The following is a 15,900-nucleotide window of genomic DNA, read 5'->3' as shown; positions in this document are numbered from 1 at the left end:
TATAGATTACGTTTCTACGTGACCACCAATGTATAAAAGGTGGCACAAAATAAAGTTTCTTTGCTACATGCCATCTTTTGTATGTGTAGTCAATTATTCCTGGGCCCATCAACATTGCAGGAGCGAGCTCACACCTGTGGCAAAGCTGCTGACTCTCTCACGTCTACAATCACGCAACAGATCGCAATTAAATTTCAACATGAGTTTTGGAGGGGACTGACATTCAAACCAAAGCATCCACTCAAACACAGTGGGAAAAAAAGAACAAACTGTAGTCTGACCTCAATGCAAGGTAGGCTAGGCCACATGGGAAGCCCTGACTTCTACTTTCAGAAAGCCCTAACAGGGCACCTCTTTCCCCTTTCACTCCCCACTGCAACGATAGTGACAGAGAAGTCTGAGTAGATAGCTATGACTTTCATCTGACCTAGTATTAAGGAGGCCCTCATCCATGATGACAGTATAAGCCATGTGAAAAGCAGTAACACGGCATTCTTTTCCCTATCATCTAGGGTGGTTTCAGAAGAGAACTAGTGGGTACTTGAAATTCCATACCTGGCCAGCAATAATAAAGGGCTCCTTCCCCTCAGATGTCAAAGGGGGCCTAGTGGTAAAAGTGGAATTTCATTCTGAACTGACAGTAATGAAGCAGTATACCATTCTCTGCTCTGGTGTGGTGACAGTAATTCTATAAAACATAAGATTGAAATAAGATTTAATGTCACATAATACCTAAAGTTTCTATGATAAAATAAAAATAATCATTTATCATACCAAGAACCAGGGAACTTTCAACAGTAATGAGAAAATAAAATTTTTTTAAATGTCAACATGACACAAATAATAGAATTATCTGACAAGGATTTTAAAGCAATAATCAAAAGGGTGGGGCAAAATAGCTAAGTAGAGACATCAGTCACCAGATCATCTCAGAAAGAAGGAAAAGTTTTAAATGAAAAGAAAAACATAGTTCACATACAATTCTGGGGAAGGAAAATGCTAGAACCTCCCAGAGATTCTGTAACAGGAGAAACAGCTTTAGCACCCCTCTTCACCTTAGCTGTAAATGTTACTTCATGATATAACTAGTTTTCAGACGGTCATGCCAACCAGTCTTCCCATGGTTGACAGATGAAGGTCATCATGACCCTGGGCTGAAGAAAACAACACCAGACATACAGAACCTTCATCTAGGTATCAGAGAGCTGGATTATATATAACTAAAGATAATAACTTTGGAAGAGGATATAAGAACTCTGTGAAACTCTCAAACTAAGGCAAGCTTTGAGAATGATTTCCCTGTCCTTCTGGGATTCTGAATCTTGGTAAATAAAGGACAACTTTAACCCACATGAGCGTTTGTTTCATGCTCTTGTTTCTCGCATCCCAGTTATAATTTCATGGCAAGAAGTTGCAGAGAATGACAAGGAGCAAAATTTCAGCAGAGATCAACCTCCAAGAAACTTGGAGCTACATGGAAAAGGTAGGTGAGGGTTTTGTTTGTCCTTCCCTCATACCTCTGCACGACTGTAGGCTCCTAAGCTATTGCTAAGCTTCTCTACCCAAATAAGCCAAGAGCTGACTGCTGCCAGTGAACTGGAAGCTTCCTGAGAACAAAGCACTGGGTTGCCAGCCCTCTCAGGATTACTCCTCTTCACCACATAGCAAAGCCAAAGTGACAGGCATCATACTGCTTGCTTCTCCACCCATTCTGTGCCTTTGTCCTCCCCAAGGAGCTTCAGACCTTCATTTTTCAGGTCACTGTTCCCCACACAAATGTTTTCCAACTCCTGTTCAGACTTTGGTGGCCACAGGAGGCTAGTGGGTTCCAGGAAAACTATGGACATTTTGGGTGTGCTGCCTTCTAAGGAAACGGAAAAATGGAATAAGAGTGCCATCTCTCCTCCATTCAGACTCTTCTTCTCCCCCTTTATCACTCATTGCTGTTACGTGGCAGTACCCATGTGACTCAAATTACCCCAAGGGGTAATTGAGCTGGGGCTCTCAGGAGTGGCTACTTCCCCCCTGTTGGCATGTCCAATATATTAAAGCTCCTGCAGAAAGTGGGACTCATACCTATCTTCTTAAAGACCTGCAGTGAACCAAGGGGTGCTCAGGCTGTAAACTCCCTACCCGATTGCTCTCCCTGGTGCTACTCACCTGGAAGTTCCAAAACAGTAGGACATACCCTGAAACAGAAGGGCATTAAAACCTACTTGAGCACTCCATGGGCAAGTAATGACATGAGACAAACACAGACCTCCCTAACATCATCAGAGATTGAACTTGGGTGACTAGAGGACAGGCCTACAGGCTGGTCCCCATATCCTCAGGATATAATTTGTTGCTGAGAGGCACAGAGGGTAGATTTATGAACTAATATTGAGAGGCAATGGAACCCAAGCAGGTATAACTAAAAGAAGAGAACAGTGTGGGTCTAAGCCACAGTAAACTCATGAAGCACCCGTCCCCCAACAGAAAAGCCACAGTTTTGGTCTGAGGCAGAATCCTGGGTAGGCAAGCTGCCAACCCACAACACCATTGCTGGTGATCAGGGCTATATTTGGCTGTTGCTTATAGCCAGCCACCAGAAAGAGATCCATGGGGCAAAGGACGAGGGGGGAAAAGTGAAGCCCACTCTCAGTAGCCATCTGTGAATCCCAGTCAGCCTCTCCCCCACAAAGCCTTCCCTGGTGGCTTTCCCCAGCAGCCAGGGATTTGACCCTTGACCTCTGCTGAGACAACTTTTCTGCCTGCCTTTGTGTGGCCTGAACTCAGGCTGGTCTGACCCAGCCCCACACGACCTTGTTCCTCCAACCACCTCTACTACGATGGAGAATATAAAGTCTCCTAAGAGCTCTAGGGATCCACCCACCACCTGAGAAATCTGAGTGTTTCTCCTGATTGACTAAAGCCACACAGTCATCCCTAAGAACACCACTGCAGCTGGCCCTTTCCTCCAAGCACCACCTACTGCTAGAGTGGACAACTTGTATAGCACATTATAGCATTTACTAATTCATTTATGCAGAGCATGACTGGCTCTTACCCACAAATACCACTACTGTGTATCAGAGATTAAACTAGGTTTCCCAGTGTAATTCACACTGTTATGAAAACCATGGGGCTGGGAAAAGAGAAAGAATTACAAAGACTTCCATTTTCTCTCAACAAGAGACAGGGTATATCACCACTACAACCTATAAATAACCAGCAATTGAGAAAAAACCACCACACTAGGATATCTATAACCAAGGTATCTATCTAGAACCTAGACTCCCAAGGTACCTATAACCAAAGCAAAAGATGCTTACCTAACAGGCTACAGACATATCCTTATGAGTGAGAATAGGGAAAAAAATCTCCATCTAAACAAAAGACAATTCAAAAATAAGGATCAATAGCTTCTTCATAATGCAAGAATTCTGGAAGTATGAAAAATCAGAATAAAAAGACACACCCAAAGAAGCATACCAGCTCTCTAGCAATGGGTCCCAAACCCAATAAAAAAAAAAAAAATGAAATGACAGATAAAGAATTCCAAATATGAATTGTAAGAAAACTCAATAAGATCCAAGAGAAAAATGGAACTCAAAAAAAAAAAAAAAATTCAGGATATGAGTGAAAAACTGACTAAAGGGATATATGTATTTAAAAAAATAGGCATTTTGGAAATAAAAAATTCATATAGGGAAATACAAAGCACAGTGGAAAGTTTTAAGAACAGGTTACACTAAGATGAAGAAAATTTCAGAGCTTGAAAAGAATTCTTTTGAATTAACTAAGACAGTCAAAACTACAGAACAAAACTTCAAGAGGAATTAACAATATATAGGAGAAACATGAGATAATATAAAATGATCAAATGTAAGAACCATAGGCAAAGGAACTCAAATAACCTCAATCAGAAAGGAAAAAGCATACATTACAACTGATATACAAAATACCATTCATGAATATGTAGTACTACAAAAACACCTATGCAATCTAAACTAGCATACCTAGAAGAAATGAAAAAAATATTGGAAACACACAACTCACCATCCGAAGCCTGAATCAGGAAGAAATCAGACATTCTAAATAAATCAATAACAACCAGTGAGACTGAAGAAAAGAAATAATTAAAATTAGAGCAGAACTAAATGAAATTGAAAACAAAAGAATCATACAACAGATCAACCAAAGAGTTGGTTTTTTGAAAAGGTCAATAAAATAGGTAAACCTTTGGCTAACCTAAGCAGAAGTAGAAGAGTAAAATCCCTAATTTCATCAATCAGAAATGATAAAGGGCAAGTAACAATAGACTCCTCAGAAATTCAAAAAATCCTTAATGAATACTACATAAAACTCTACTCTCAGAAGTATGAAAATCTGAAGGAAATTGACCAATACTTGGAAGCACGCCACCTTCCAAGACTTAGACAGAATCAAGTAGAAATGTTGACAGGTCTGTATCAAGTTCTGAAATAGCATCAACTATACAAAAATCTCCCTAAAAGGAAAAGCCCAGGACCAGATGGCTTCACGTCAGAATGCTACCAAACCTTAAAAGAGAAACTAGTACCTATATTACTCAACCGTTTCCAAAATATAGAAAAAGAAGGAATACTACCCAACACATTCTATGAAGCAAACATCACCTTGATCCCCAAACCAGAAAAAGACTCCAAAAGAAAATTACAGACCAATATCATTAATGAATATTGATGCAAAAATATTCAACAAGATCTTAACAGAATCCAGCAACAGATCAAACAAATTATACACCATGACCAAGTGGGTTTTATCCCAGGGTCTCAAGGCTGGCTCATTATACGTAAATCTATAAATATAATTCAGCACATAAACTAAAAAACAAAGACCATACAATTTTCTCAATTGAGGCAGAAAAAGCTTTTGATACTACCTAGCATCCCTTCATGATCAGAACACTTAAGGAAATTGGTATGGAAGGGACATTTCTTAAACTGATAAACACCATCTACAGCAAAACCACAGCCAATATCGTATTGAATGGAGTTAAATTGAAATAATTTCCACTCAGATCAGGAACCAGGCAAGGTTGCCCACTGTCTCCACTGCTCTTTAACACTGTAATGGAACTTTTAGCCATTGCAATTAAGGAAGAAAAGGTGATCAAGGGTATCCATATAGGGACAGAAGAGGTCAAACTTTCATTCTTCACAGATGATATCATTGTGTATCTGGAAAACACCAGGGATTCTACTACAAAACTCTTAGAAGTTATCAAGAAATACAGCAGCATCTCAGGTTACAAAATCAACACTCAGAAATCGGTAGCCTTTGTATATACCAACAATAGTCAAGCTGAAAAAAACAGTCAAGGACTCTATTGTGTTCACAGTAGTGCCAAAGAAGATGAAATATTTGGGAGTTTATCCAACAAAGGACATGAAAGATTGCTATAAAGAGAACTATGAAACTCTAAGAAAAGAAATAGCTAAAAATGTTACCAAATGGAAAAACATACCATGCTCATGGCTGGGAAGAATCAACATTGTTAAAATGTCCATACTACCCAAAGCAATATACAATTTTAATGCAATCCCTATTAAAGCTCCACTGTCATACTTTAAAGATCTTGAAAAAATAATACTTCGTTTTATATGGAATCAGAAAAAACCTCAAATAGCCAAGACATTACTCAGAAATAACAAAGCAGGAGGAATCACACTACCCAGACCTCAGACTATACTATAGATAGTGATCAAAACAGCATGGTACTGGCACAGAAACAGAGAGGTAGATGTATGGAACAGAATAGAGAACCAAGAGATGAATCCAGCTACTTACCGTTATTTGATCTTTGACAAGCCAATTAAAAACATTCAGTGGGGAAAAGATTCCCTATTTAACAAATGGTGTTGGGTGAACTGGCTGGTGACCTGTAGAAGACTGAAACTGGACCCACACCTTTCACCATTAACTAAGATAGACGCTCACTGGATTAAAGATTTAAACTTAAGACATGAAACTATAAAAATACTAGAAGAAAGTGCAGGGAAAATTCTTGAAGAAATTGGCCTGGGCAAATATTTTATGAGGAGGACCCCCCACTCCCGGGCAATTGAAGCAGCTTCAAAACTACACTACTGGGACCTGATCAAACTAAAAAGATTCTGCACAGCCAACAACACAGTAAGTAAAGCAAGCAGACAGCCCTCAGAATGGGAGAAGATATTTGCAGGTTATGTCTCCGACAAAGGTTTAATAACCAGAATCCACAGAGAACTGAAACACATGAGCAAGATAAAAACAAGTGATCCCATCTCAGGCTGGGCAAGGGACTTGAAGAGAAACTTCTCTGAAGAAGACAGGCTCATGGCCTATAGACATACGAAACAATGCTCATCATCCTTAATCATCAGAGAAATGCAAATCAAAACTACTTTGAGATATCATCTAACTCCAGTAAAATTAGCCCATATCATAAAATCCCCAAACCAGATATGTTGGCATGGATGTGGAGAAAAGGGAACACTTCTACACTGCTGGTGGAAATGCAAACTAATACGTTCCTTTTGGAAAGATGTTTGGAGAACACTTAGAAATCTAAAGATAGACCTGCCATTCGATCCTACAATTCCTCTACTAGGTATAGATCTAGAAGACCAAAAATCACATTATAACAAAGATATCTGTACCAGAATGTTTATTGAAACCCAATTCGTAATTGCTAAATCATGGAAGAAGCCCAAGTGCCCATCAACCCACAAATGGATTAATAAATTGTGGTATATGTACACCATGGAATATTATGCAGCCTTAAAGAAAGATGGAGACTTTACCTCTTTCATGTTTACATGGATAGAGCTGGAACATATTCTTCTTAGCGAAGTATCTCAAGAATAGAAGAAAAAGTATCCAATGTACTCAACCCTATTATGAAACTAATTTATAGCTTTCATAAGCTATAACCCAATTATAGCCCAAGAATATGGGGAATGGGAGGGAAGGGGAGTGGGGAGGATGGGTGAAGGGAGGGTAATTGGTGGGACCACACCTACGGTGCATCTTACAAGTAGTAAGTACATGTGAAACTTACTAAATGTAGACTATAAATGTCTTAACACAATAAGAAAATACTAGGAAGGCTATGTTAACCAGTGTGATGAAAATATTTCAAATTGTATATAAAACCAGAACATGGTACCCCATGATTGCATTAATGTACACAGCTATTATTTTAAAAATGCACTTGAATGTTTATTACATCACAATTCACAATTACAAAGATGTGGAAGAAACCTAAGTGCTCATTAATTCACAGGTAGATAAAGTTTCACATACAAACAAACATACATAAAGCTATATGATTCGGTCATAAAAAGCAATAAAATAATGTTGTTTGTAGCAATGTGGATGGAATTGGAGAACATTTTCCTAAGAGAAATAACTCAGGAGTGGAAAACCAAACATGGTATAGTCTCACTAATGGATGGGAACTAACTGATGGGTACATATGGACACAGAGCAATATAAAGTACATAAGAAACCAAGAAATAGGGAAGCCAGGAGAGAGGTGTGGGATAAAAACTTACCTGCTGGGTATGATGAACACCATTTTGGTGACAGGCACACCAAAACTCTGATTTAAGCATTATACAAAATATCCATGTAACACTTGTAGCCCCTTAATATTTTGAAATAAATAAATGCATTGATAAAACCAAATGAAATAATCTTAAAAAATAAAGCAATCATTATGCTTCAGTGATCAGTTATGAAAAAAAACTTAAAGAAAATAAAAAAGAGCCCCTTGCAATGAAATAGAATGACTCAGCAAAGTAATAGAAGAGAAGGTTAATGGTGGGACCACACCTATGGAGCATATTGATAGATTTGACTTGTACCCTTGCAAGTATTGAACACAAATGTCTTAACACTGTGATTAAGTAAATGAGGTGAAAGCTATGTTAATTAGTAGGATATAAGCACTCCAATTTGTACAAATAATCAATACATTGAATCCTATAAAGGCATAAATGTATTCATGATCTATGTATATATGACTTAATAAAAAAAAGAAGATAAAAAAATTATAACTGAAAAACACAATCAAAATGAAAAACCCACTGGACAGGCCCAATAGCAGAACAGAGATTCACAGGACAGAATCAGTAATCTTGAAGATGGAAAAACAGAAACTACCCAACTTGAATGACATATTAAAAAAAAAAAAAAAATCAGATGGAAAAGATTTTAGGGACCTGTGGGACTATAACAAAGACAACAAAAGACTAATGTTATTGGAATCCCATAAGACAAGAAGAAATTATGGTGATGAAATAATTTCAAAGAAATAATGGCTGAAAACTCATATTTGGCAAAAAACAAACCTACAAATTCAAGAATCTGAGCAAACCTCAAGTGGATAGATCCAAGGAAATGCGTGCTAGCACATATCAAAATAAATCTCCTAAAAAATTAGAAACAAATAAACATTCTAAATAGCAGCAAGAGGGGTCCTCAAACTTTTTAAACAGTGGGCCAGTTCACTGTCCCTCAGACCGTTGGAGGGCCGGACCATAGTTTAAAAAAAAAAAAAAAAAACCATGAAGAAATTCCTATGCACACTGCACATATCTTATTTTGAAGTAAAAAAACAAAAGGGGAACAAACACAATCACACTGCTACATGTAGCCCACGGGCTGTAATTTGAGGACCCCTGCTAGAGGCTGAAGCTACTCAAAGGGCAACAAATGATTGTTTCATTAGAAATGATGGCAGAAAGAAGGAAGTGGCACCTTTTTATAAAGGCTGCAAGCAAAAAAAAAAAAAAAAAAAAAAAAAAAAAAAAAAAAAAAAAAAAAAAACTATCAGACTGAAATTCTATAACCAGTGAAAATATCCTTCAGGAAAAAAAAAAAAAAAAAAGAAATATAATCTCAAATGAAATACAATTTTTTAAATATGTGCCATCAGCAGAACTACCATAAAAGAACAGCTTAAAGGAAACTCATTGTAACATAAAGGTGTCCTTTATGATAAAGGAAGGAATCTTGAAGATACAATAAAAGAACTAAAAATTTAGATAAATATAGCAGACTTTCCCTCGAGTTTTCCAAATTATGTTTAATGTTAAAGAAAAAATAACATCTGATATAGTTCTCAAAATATGTAGAAGAAATCTTAAAGGTGATCATGAACAGGGAAGGCAAAGGTACTTGAGGGAGGTAAACTGTCTACATTTCACTCAAATTAGTAAAATGCTGAGATGGGTAGGCTGTGCTAACTATATATTATAATGTAAAATTTACAGAAAACAAAAATATACTCTCAAAAAACATATGTCAGTCCCAATTCTGGTATGACAACATGAGGAGCTCTGAAGACACTTTCACCAGTGAAACTAGCGAAAAAAAATTTTTTTAAACTACCATTTAAATTTCCTAAAAGTGATCCTTACTTAAGACATATAGCAAATTAATGAAGATGTGTTTGTTCAAGAAAACCTACCATAGGCTCCATGCCTGTAGCACAGTGGTTACAGCACCAGTCACATACACCGAGGCTGGAGTGTTTAAACCTGGCCTGGGCCAGCTAAACAATGACAACTACAACAGAAAATGGCTGGGTGTTGTGGCAGGTGCCTATAGTCCCAGCTACTGGGATGCTGAGAATTGCTTGGGCCCAAGAGTTTGAGGTTGCTGTGAGCTGTGACAGTACAGCACTCTACAGAGGGCAGCATAGTGAGACTCTTGTGTAAAAAAAACAACAACTATAGCTTAGAAAGGATCTATGGCATTTGAATCATGACCCGTTCATCCGTCCTCTGTCCAAGCTTAGTCTGATGGAATCTATTCCATCTACATTGATGTGGCCAAGAACAAAAGATTCCCTTCCCCATGTCCCATCTTCCAATCAAAGGGCTATTGTATCATCCTGAGAGGGGAAGAACAGCAGCATTTCTCACTGGTGCTGAGTTTAAGTTTAGGATGACTGTGGCCAAGAGATAGGAGCTCCCTTCTTCTGCACAGCCACCACTCTTGGAACAGAGGCTTTACCATGAGAAGGGTATATTAAGAGAGTACTGGAGCCCTAATTACCCTTGTCTCAGATTATTCATAAAGTAGAGGTTCCATGAAAGGAGAGAAGGCTTAGGAGACCTGAGGATACAAGCACTCCTCTCCCAAGAACCTATCTCCTAAAGCAGGATGTAACTCAGACAGAAATCTGTTCCTTTATGAGATCCCAGCTCCTGAGCCAAGACAGATTGTTCCCATGGTGAGAATCAGGGCATAAAACCGAGCTGAGAAGCTCATCACAAAGAAATTGACCTCATTTTCAAAAGTGTGGAAAAGTTCAAGCTTCAGGGCACTCCCTCAAACAATGGAGGGGTTATGGTGAAATGAAATTAAAAGGAAACTGGTAGATTCCCTAGAGATATAAGCTAAACCAGAAAGAACCTTGGAAAGAGACAGCTAACAAGAGTGATCCTGAAGTGAGAACAATTATCTCAAATACTAACCTCAAAAACTATCCCCAGAAAGGAGAAGAGTTTAATTAGATCTGTCTGTGAAACAATCTGTGCCCTAGAGATGCATTCCCAACCCCTGGGCCATGGACCCATACCAGTCCTCGGCCTGTTAGGAATTAGACCACATAGCAGGAGGTAAGCAGCAGGGATTGTGGGGGAGAAAGCTTCATTTCTCACTGTCTCCCATCACCCTCAGATCAGGCCATCTAGTTGAAGGAAAACAAGCCCAGAGTTTCCACTGTTTCTGCATTATGGTGAGTTATTATTTCATTATATATTACAATGTAATAACAAAAATAAAGGGCACAATAAATGTAATGTACTTGAATCATCCTAAAACCATCCCCCACACACACAAAAAAAAATTGTCTTTGATGAAACTAGTCCCTGGTGCCCTGCTGCCCTAAAGCATTATTGAACAGATCAATCAATCAGCAATTACTAAAGCTTAATAGCTGGTGTGGTCACAGAAAGAGAGCCCTGCAAAACAACTGTCATCCCAGGCTGACTATGCACATGCAAAACACAGCCTCCTGTGAGAAATATCAGAAGCTTCACATTGTGGGTAGGAAATAAAACTCACTAAAATAATTGAGCTATTCATTAAGCAAATAAACATGCTAATATGTCCCCCAACCCAAGAAAGTAGGGGAGAAAAACCAGTAACTAGAGTTGCCACAATATATTGTGTAAAATGTTCCAGTTCTAAGAAAAAAGCTGCAAGATATCAAAAATCTGATGCATATGTGGGGGGGAAATGAGGCAGCAAAAACTGCCTATGAGCGTAAGAAGATTTAATATTTAATAGACAAAGACTTCTAAGTAGCTATTATAAACATGTTCCAAGAAATAAAGGAAATAATGCTTAAATAAGTAAAGGAAGGTATGATGATAATGTATTATTAAAGAATGTCCATAGAGAGAAACTACAAAAAAAGAACAAAATGGGAATTCTGCAGCTAAAAGTACAATAACCAAAAGGAGAAAACAAGTAGAGGAACTCTCAACAGTAGATTTGAACTGGCAAAAGAAGTTAGCAAACTTGAAGACAGATCAATATATATCATCTAATCTGAAGAATAAACAGGGAAGAGAAAAGAAAAATGAAGAGGCTCAGTGAGCTGTGGGACATCATAAAGTGCACAAAGATGGGTATAACAGAAATTATGGGAAAGAGATAAAAAAGAGCAAAAATATGCAAAAAAGATTGAATATTTCCCAAATTTAATGAAACAATTTACACATCCAGTGAACTCCAAGTATTATAAAAGCAATTAGATATACATAAAGACACTTTATAGCAAAATGCTGAATCCAAAAGGCAGAAAATCATAAAAATAGCAAGAGAAAAACAAACATCACTTATAAGAAAATCCCAAGATTAATAAACAACTTTTTATCAGAAACAACTGAAGACAGAAGGCAGTGAGAAATCATATCAAAGTGCTCAAGCAACAAAAAAATGCTTCCAACCAAGAATTGCATTTCCCTCAAAACCATCTTTGAAAAATGAATAGGAAATATATTCTTTGATAAACACAGAATTTGTTCCTTGCATACCCACCTTATAAGACATTGCATAACCCAGACAGTATTTCAAATACACATACACAGAATACACGAAGTAATTTATTTATAGGTAATTATGATTAGAAAACTATAAATGTATATTTTGCTCTTCTCAACCAATTTAAAACAAAATTTTATAAAAACAATATGTATGTAATTGTACTTTTGGATATATAACATATAGAAATGTAATATATTTGCCAATAACACCACAAAGAAGGTGGTGGAGAGCAAAGTTTGATTAAGGATATGACTCCAGATGGTAATACAGACCAATAGAAATTAATGAAAATACCAGAAATGGGAAATAAGAAGGTTAATACAATAAAAGTTATAAATATATTGTTCTTGCTCTTCTCAGTTTCTTTAAAAGCCATAAAATTATATGAAGTTTTGTGACAATGCACCATGTTATATGCGCACACACACACACACACACACACACAATACCAAAAAAGGAGGGGGGGAAGGAACAGAGCTACATAGCAGTAACATTTCTATATCTTACTGAGATTAGTCTAACACACATTCTGATAAGATATATATGGTAAACCTTAAATCAACCTATAAAGAAATAACTCAAAACTGCACTGAAAAAAAATCATTAAAGAAATTAAAATGCTAAAAAATGCAAACATTGTAACTTGATTGTACCCTCACAACATGAAATAAAAAAGAAATTAAAATGCTACAGTATAAATTATTTACTTAACGCCAAAGAAAGCAGTAAAAGAGTAACAGAATAACAAAAGAGATATGTGACATATAGAAAATAAATAGTAAAATGGCAGATACCAACCAAACCACATCAATAGTATTCAATGCTGAAGGATTAAATAATCCAATTAGAAGACAGGGGCCTGAGTGTGCTGGCTCACACCTGTAATCCTAGCACTTTGGGAGGCTGAGGTCATAGGCTAGCTTAACGCCAAATGTTCAAGACCAACCTGAACAATACAGTGAGGCTCAATATCTACAAAAGATAAAAATTACCCGGATATGGTGGCATCATCCAGTCTAAGCTTCTCAGGAGACTGAGGCAGGAGGATTGCATTAGATGAGGACTTTGAGGTTACAGTGAGCTATTGTGATGCCACTACAGTGTAGCCTAGGAAACGGAGTGAGATACTGTATTAAAAAAAAAAAAAAAAAAGGCAAAAAAATTAATTCATTAATTTTAAAAGGGAGAGGTTGTCAGACTGGATTAAAAAGGGATCAAACTATGTTGTCTAAAGGAGACAATTGTTGAAGCAGCTGTGGAGTTGGTAACAGTAGTGGCGGCCATTAGGCCAAAGGCAAAGAAGGAAAAGGAGAGGAAGAGGAGATGCTGGCACCGTGTGAGGCCCCGCCCTGTGCCCCAGTGGGGGCAGTAGCAGAAGGGCCTGGGGTGGCTGCGTTTGTGGAAGAGGAAGTGGCTGATGAGCCCGGTAAGACCAGGTTCCCTGCCTAACTCACCAGGCTGGACGCTGTGGCGGCTGCGGCCTAGCGGCGGCTGAACCCAACCTTACTCGTGTGGTCCTCGCACTTCACTTCACACAGGTGCAGTTCCGCCTGTGCTCCACTGCCACGCCTCCGGCTTGAGCCGGAAGACTTAGCCTTCAGCGGTTGTCCTCAGATCCTGGGTTATGAGTGGCCCAGGAACCACGCCAGCAACAAGGGCTACAGGCTGCCACTGGACCAACCACGTTTTGCAGAGCAAGGACCAGAGTGAGCAAGAAAGACAAGAGTGTCTCGAAACCCAAAGGGAGAACCAGAAGGAACTGATACTGCAGCTCAAGACCCAGCTAGATGACCTGGAAACACTTGCCTATCAAGAGGACAATTATGACTCCCTGCCACGGTCTGGTCTTGGAAAGACAGCAGGTGATCAGACATGAGTTAATAAAGAAATTGGCTCTGAACCTGAATGAGGACATCTGTTCCCTGTCCACTGAAGAGCTTTGTCAATGTGTAGATGCAGCCATGGCTCAGATTGTTAACCCAGCCCAAGTCAAACAACAGTTGGTTGAGCAGCTGAAAACTCAGATCCGAGACCTTGAGATGTTCAACTTCATCCAAGATGAAGTAGGAAGCCCCTTGCAGACAGGTTATGGACACAAGGCGGGAGGGAACACAGGAAATGGCTCCACCAGAGCAGGCAGCAGCAGACTGCCTCCAGGAAACAGCAAAATGAAAGCAGAAGATTTGAAAAAAGTCCAGGAGACAGGGCTGCACCTGATGTGGCAAGCTCTGGCAACGCTCCAGATCTTTGCTGTTGGCCAGTTTGGTTGTACCACAGACTAGATCCCTCCAACCCTGTGGCAGTGGGGCCAGGCTGACAGAGACTACTCCGCCTTACTGAAGGGGCTGGAGGTGTCAGTGGACAGAGTGAAGCAGCTAGCCTTGAGGTACCAGCCTCATGATCACGTCATCACCTCTGCCAACCTCCAGTACCTCTCTCTAGGAGCCAAGGATGAGCTGACCCTGGCAGTGTGGAAGAAGCTGACAGTGGCTGTGAGGGACCTGCTGGCCCACAGACTATATGTCTCCTCCTCAGACATGAACCTCTTCATAGCCCCCATTGTTTGTTTGCTGCCAGCCTTCTCCTCAGCTCCTGAGACCATGCACCCCTGGGAGCTCTTTGTAAAGTACTACCGTGCTAAGAACGGCCCTGCTTATGTGGAATCTCCAGCCTGGAATCTCTCCTAGTCCTTTGCCCTGCCTGTTACAGGAAACACTGCTGTGATTCCCCAGAGCCTACTAACAGCTATCCATATGGTGCTGACAGAACATGACGGTTGTAAGCGCAGTGCAGACTCAGAGTTGAAGGCCTTTGTGTGCATGGCACTTAATGAGCAGTGGCTAGTATCCTGGGTGAACCTCATCTCTAAGTCAGGGTCACTCACTGAGCCCCATTACCAGCCGTGGGGCTACATGGCACTGTGTGTGCCCTTTGGAAGTGCCCTCAACTTGCTTGGTCCTCTCAGCAGCCTCAAGTTCAGCCTCCCTTTAGACCTGGCTGTGCTCCAGCTGCAGAATATCGAAGGTGCCTTTCAATAAGAATGGCCTGCTCCTAGAATGGCCTTGCTCAGTAAGAATATAAGTGTTAGTCTTCTAGGATAGGAGCAAGGAATAGAAGGAAGGGTAAAGACATTTTTCCTAACCCCTGCTTAGGTGTCAGTGAAATCAGTGCAAAGTCTGTTGTCCCCACCAACTTAGCATCTTGAAAAAAATGTGCCAAAAACCCTCTTGTTAAGAAGGTTCTGCCCCAGTGTATAACCACAGTGTACATGTGGGGACAACATGTGCTTAAACCTATGTTAAGGGAATCAATTGTGACATACAGTTAATGCCCCAAATCATTGTGCCTTGTTTGATGCAAGTGCCCATTGACCCGTGAATAGATTAACAAATTGTGGTATAGGTACATCATGGAATACTATGCAGCCATAAAAAGATGGAAACTTCACATCTTTTATGTTTACCTGGATGGAGCTGGAACATATTCTTCTTAGTAAAGTATCTCAAGAATGGATTAAAAAGAAAAAGTATAGCTGGAACATATTCTTCTTAGTAAAGTATCTCAAGAATGGATTTTAAAAAAGTAACCAATGTACTTAGTACTACTATGAAATCCATATATAATCACCTACATACTCATATGTATGGCAAAACATAACTATAGTCCAGAAAGTAGAAGGGAAGAGGAGAAAGAGAGGGGGAAAGAGGAGAAATAGGAGGAGGGACCTTACCTAATGTGCATGATGTAATGGTACATTTCAAAACTATTAAGAAATGAGTATAACTGTGATAGATGTGTTATTTAGTTCAATGTAAGTATTTTACATTG

General features: G+C 39.1%; 1 pseudogene; it reads left to right on the top strand.

The window, feature by feature from the left end:
• LOC128577035 (RUN domain-containing protein 1-like) overlaps nt 1–15,110 on the top strand; it is a 37,801-nt pseudogene extending 22,691 nt beyond the window's left edge.
• Nucleotides 15,111–15,900: the final 790 nt, after the last annotated feature.

Source organism: Nycticebus coucang, chromosome X (assembly GCF_027406575.1).
Source record: "Nycticebus coucang isolate mNycCou1 chromosome X, mNycCou1.pri, whole genome shotgun sequence".
NCBI classification, from domain to species: domain Eukaryota; kingdom Metazoa; phylum Chordata; class Mammalia; order Primates; family Lorisidae; genus Nycticebus; species Nycticebus coucang.
Note: the sequence above shows the minus strand (reverse complement) of the source record. Positions and strands in the feature narration are given on the sequence as shown.